The 5,812-nt window shown below is 35.3% G+C and overlaps 1 pseudogene; it reads right to left on the reverse strand.

Annotated features, from left to right (window-relative positions):
* Window positions 1-3,156: 3,156 nt before the first annotated feature.
* Window positions 3,157-5,638, reverse strand: LOC143606368 (RNA demethylase ALKBH9B-like; annotated as a pseudogene).
* Between the last annotated feature and the right edge of the window lie 174 nt (window positions 5,639-5,812).

Below are 5,812 nucleotides of genomic sequence, written 5' to 3' on the forward strand. Positions count from 1 at the left end.
GCGTACATGGCGGCGGAAGTCTAGTAACTTCTGGATCTGCAATTTAAGAGTCAGATCTGCAACTTAGACCTAAAATCCAGGTCTGTAATCTAGACCTAGATCTGTAAATCAGATCTGGACAGATCTGAAAATTTGGAGCAGATTTAAAACCATCACGGATTCGGAGATCCTGAATCACAGATTCACAGATTCGGAGATCTGATCATTCGAATCACGGATTTTCCTTCTTGCCCAGATCTGGAAGCCTCTTTTTAGATCTACGGATCTTTTTGAGCTTTAAATAGAACAAGCTTTGAAGCCTTTTTCTGTAAACTTCCAGATCTGCGTTTTTCTTGGGAGAGATCTGACAACCGAGATGAAGATCGAAGGGCAGTTCGTTGCCGTCCCACGGATGGCGCCAATGTCGAAGCACGAAATGAATCTAACCTGATCCATGACGATGTTTCCACGGATTTTCGAGATGAACGAACCACGTCTTGATCTTCTTCTTCTTCTGCGGCTGCGCCGGCGACCTGCAATGTCGAGACCTGCAATGGTTTCGGGGGTGTGGAGGCGACTGCTAAGATATCCTGAGGATTTCTTGTTCACAGACACAAAAAGTGGTGGTGGCTCTTACTGAGCATGACCCATGATAAGGAGGTGGAGACCTCCTTATATAGAGTCTCATGGCCACCATCATGGTACCCTAATGGGCCTAGCCCAGTTAGGGTTACCTCCACAAAACCCCCTCGGCCCAATAACATTGTATTAGTCCATGCGATAAAATAGGCCAAACATAATAGATTTAGGGTCGTAGAACCGGGTTTTAGTACCATACCCCTACATTGAATATTAAATGTTATTTTATTTCTATGTACTTTGTTAGATGGGGAAAGGATCGGATTCATCCACGGCTTAATAGTTATTTAAACGGTTATACCCTCAATGTTAAAAAAAAATTTGGATAATGGGGTTTTAGATGCTTTCTTATCCTTTCATTAGTATTTCCTTCTATTTGCTTTTGAAAACATATAACTTATGCCTTGGTTATGATAGTTTATCGGTTTGATATGTTGAACCAATCAGTATAAACTCAAAAATCTAAGGTAATTCTCATCCGATCTCTCAAAATTTTGTCAGAAGAGTTTGTAAATTATAAGGTGGGGTTTTGAGTGTCAATTGTAGTGTGTAGAGAGAAACGTTAGTGATTTTTTTGTAAATTTGAAGAAAATATAGTGATTTTTTGTAAATTATATGGTGCAGAGATAAAACTGCAATGATTAAAGTAAAAAGTATTATTTAATTAAACAGGATAGAAAAATATAGTATTTTTTGTTGCGTAAATAAGTTGTATATATTTTATAGTTATTTAACTTTATGTATAATTACTTATGACTATGCGTAATTATTTAACTTGACGTGTAATTATGACTTGAGTGCCCAGTGTAGGATTGGCAAGTTAACCTCTTTTATATGTTAGCATGCCCCGTGTGTGTAATTTGAGAACTGCATAAATCTTAAACATAACTTACTACCTAAAAAAAGAAGTAAGGTGAGAAATGGCATATGGGTCAAAATCACTAATTAAAAAGCTAAGGTGAATAGGTGATGAGTAAAAGTTTGTGAAATATAAATGTGGTGAGAATATGAGAGAACAAATACTATCCATGCTTGCGTTTGTTCTCTCTACACGTCTAACTTCTTACTTCCACCGCCACCCCTCTCTTTCTCCATCCTTCTCAATGATGTTGTTGAATGAAACACTACACCAATCTAGGTTTGGCGGGCGGCAGCACCTTTCCTGGACCATTATCAAAATCCTACTCTTTAGGTTAGGTTTTAAATCGGCTAATATAACATACTTGTTAAGCAGTTTAAACCGAGCATGACCAACACTATAAATCGGTTAACTTGAGTACCACGAGTTTAGTAAGTGAGTTGACATGTTAACGTGTTTTAAGTGCATGATGTACTTCTAAGAGTTTATTTATAAATTATAAAAAGGGTTATTTTTTTAAATGTTAAAAGTTAAAAGTTTGATGATTTTAACTATTATCTTCGTAGTTCATTTCCAACAACTTTATGCACTATTTCTAACCAATCACACTCGAATAATTTCCATAATCAGTTATATCTACAAAATCAAGTTGATTAGTTGTGAATATGAGAGAGAAAACAATTTAAAATACACCAATTATAAAAAGATCCATTTGAGCTTATTTGAACCGCAACTAAACCACTAGTCATTACCTATATGTCTGACATCATAAGGGTCGACACACATAAGATGTGACTTGAGTGAGTCTGAAATGACAAGGCAATAATAAGACATGAATAAATGTATGTGTCATATACGCCAACTTGAAATCTTCCATCCAACATGACATGTATTTAGATTTCACGTAGAAATAACTTTTTTTTATGAGATAAAGGTAAAATTATTGATTATTTGATATTACAATCATTCATTTATAATCTTCTGACGTTCATATTATTCAGTTGAATTAGGCTTTTATCCATTTATACATTGGGTTTTGCTAAACAAAGTGAAAGGCAATGTAAAAACTAACATGTTAGAGCATTCTCATCCAACCTCTCGTATTATGTGAGGGGTGTTTTTATAATTTAAAGAGTGATTCAGGGTGTTGTGAGTGAAAAATTTTTATATTTTAGAAAAAGTAGTGATTTTTATGTATATTTGAAAAGATATTGTTCATCCCCTATAATTTTTTAAGAAAGTGGTTGTGAGTGAAGGAAAAAGAAAAGGTAATGATAAAATGCATAAAAAGTGTTATTTAATTGAAATAGAGAGAGAAAATAAAGTGAGTTTTAGTGTAATTTTTTGTTTGGAGATAAAGGGTGAGATGGGAATGCTCTTAAGAAGCTAGAAAGGCATCAATAATTGTTTCATCCTCGTCTATCCTACTCACCATCTACCTTGCATTGTGCTGTGTGCATAATATACTACGCAATTCTCATATGAATCTGTAATGAACAAGCCAATTAGCATTTGAATTATAAAAACAAGACTTTCCATTATTAAATCATAAAGAATTATTTCACTTCCAACAACTGTTACTGTATACAGCTAAAAATTGAACAATCAAAACATAACATAGCGTTAAACGGTCAAATCGATACCATACAATTTTCCTAATCACGTCTATCTAACAAACTTCAAGCCTTGGAAACATTCTTCTTATAACCCGAATGCTGGCTTCCACTTGCAGATCCTAGTGGTGGGAAATCATCTTCTCCGTTAAAGAGGGACGGCCTGCTCCGATTTGAAACAGCACGAGCAGGAACAGAAACACGAGATGCCTCATTGGTTTTGATCGGCTTTTGTTGTGGTGGTGATTTAACTGAAGTTACGGTCAAAGGCCGTAACCCTGTAACTCGGGATCAGGTGAGTAAGTGTAAGGAATCCTGCTCTCGTCCATTTTCCTGAATGTGATTGAAATTCTGCAACAAAAACAGCGAAATTAATATACGTATATAATGATGAATTGAACACTTATACATATGACAACGATTATTTGAAAATCGAGATCATACCTTTTGGCGGGTACTGCTGGGACGCAATGTTTGGCGACATCAGCACCGTTACCCTTCAACACAAGCACCGATCTGCATTATGTAAGTTAGAAAAGTCAACCATCACATTCAGAATTTGTTTTATAGAAACATAATCATAAACTAAAAGCACTGAGGAAATAGATATCATACCCGACAGGTAAAGATATGGAAAACGGGCCTGCGAACTCTCCAGCCCCGATAATCTCGAGGTTTGAACCAAACAGTATGTTGCATTGGGTCAAGAACGAAATTGTGCAGAATGGTCTAACAAAGTCATGATGATCAATATGTGGTGGAATGCAATCTCCTTCTTCGTATATATTCACGATGCAGCTGTTAGGAACACATGTTGGAGGTAGAACGTGCCACCTCACCAGCCTTTTGATCATATTTATGAATATTGGAGGCAGAGGATCAACTTCTTCGTCTCTAATTATTCCCGGAGGGTTTCCGTTCCTATCCTGAAAATTTTGAGAAAATGTCAATACAAAACCATATAATGTATACACAAGTAGGAAATTAGGAATTATAAAGAGTGATAAAACTGATACATACCACTGCATAATTATAGCAACAGCCAAATTGAATTGTTACGCGCCCTTTGCCTCGCATCCACTTTGCAGGTTCTGTGTATGTCCGCTCTGCAAAATTTCATCATTGTCAGTACAAAGAAACGACAGGGTTTTATCATTAAAGTTAGGTGTTTATAATATACAGTTTATGTAAGAAATTTTTAGTCATGAATTAATTGACTCAGGTTGTGTTTTATGTTGAACAGATAATATAAATAGAACAAAAGAAGAAAGACTAAACGGTCAGAAGTCACCAAAGGTGTGTTATTAATGCAAAAAACCTCCTAAAATCCTATCCTTCTATTTTAAAAACATGTTTTAATTGTATAATACTTCGGACGAAAAGTAACCCGTTTAAACCCATTAACAGAATACAAACCTCTAAGTCGCCCCTTTTGGCCCATGCGCTGAAATTCATAGACGGATTCAACAATCTTCTTTTGCTCCTCAGCATTAAAGACTTGAGTGTGCAACTCAAGGCCTTGAACTACATTAATGTTCCTCCCATTAACTTTCTCAAAGCGCGTAAAGTTGGTCTTTCTTCCAACATTCATAAACCTCAACATTTCCTTCTGCTCCTCTGACTGCACTTCATATTCCATTGAAGAATATTCATGTACTCCATCATCAAACAATGCACCAGATTTTGATAAACCAGATGAGGTTGCGCGCTCGTTGTCCACTGACGCTGGGAGAACTTGTCAACATAGTGTTTCTGACATCGTGAGTGACTAAACCCCGAAGAATCTTTCTTGTTTAAAAGATTCTTGAATACAAGATTCCGAACACCTAACGGGTGTATCGTCTGATTGAGTAGAGTCAACACTTGAGATTGAAGATTTCTTGAGGCGTTTTCCTGCCAGTAAATAAAAAAGAATAAACAATAAGTGCATCTACTTTAAACTATTTTACAAACTAAAGAAGAAAACACAGTTTAATTTACAAATAACTGCTGCTAATATTATCCTCATAAATTAAACTATATATCTAGTTGTACCGAATTTTAAGAACACCATAAATCAAATCTTTCTTGTTTATTCTTAGGTTTTTGATTAATTGGTTCTAAATTATTTTTGAATGTATTATGATGTTACCCAATAAGTTACAAAAAAAAAATCACATAATTACCCCTTTTGTGAATTAAGACTAGTTTTGACTTCTAAAAGTCAAAATATATTATAAAATATGCAGACATTACATAAAAAAAACTTCATACGCAAACAGTAAAAAATCAATATTTACTAAAACTAAATTTAATCAAAATCATACAAATCTAACAACTGATTCATCACAATTCATAAAAACACACTTAATTATAATTTTTCAAAGCAAAAAAAGGGAGATCAAAGCTTACTCTTTTCAATGGATAGCACACGATCATGAAGACGACTCTCACAGTGGCCACAAAACGATTCAGATAGCAATTCTTCAATTTCTTCACGTTCAAAACCCTTAAGAATCGACAACCAATCTTTTTTCACACCCATCTCTTCCGGCTTCGGCACCACCATGCCGAAACGTACTCCGTTCATCTTTCACGGCCGCTTCGATTATTATTATTAAACCCAGTAATTGACGAAAGAAATAAAAAACCCTAAAATTTGAGACTTAAGGAACAAGTCAGAACAGAAGTGTTTAGGAGTGCACGAGTGAATGCGAATGAACAAACGTGTCAGAATGTGTTT

This window comes from Bidens hawaiensis, unplaced genomic scaffold (assembly GCF_021521415.1).
Source record: "Bidens hawaiensis isolate Kalapana, Puna unplaced genomic scaffold, B.hawaiensis_p1.1 tig00074525_1, whole genome shotgun sequence".
Classification (NCBI taxonomy): domain Eukaryota; kingdom Viridiplantae; phylum Streptophyta; class Magnoliopsida; order Asterales; family Asteraceae; genus Bidens; species Bidens hawaiensis.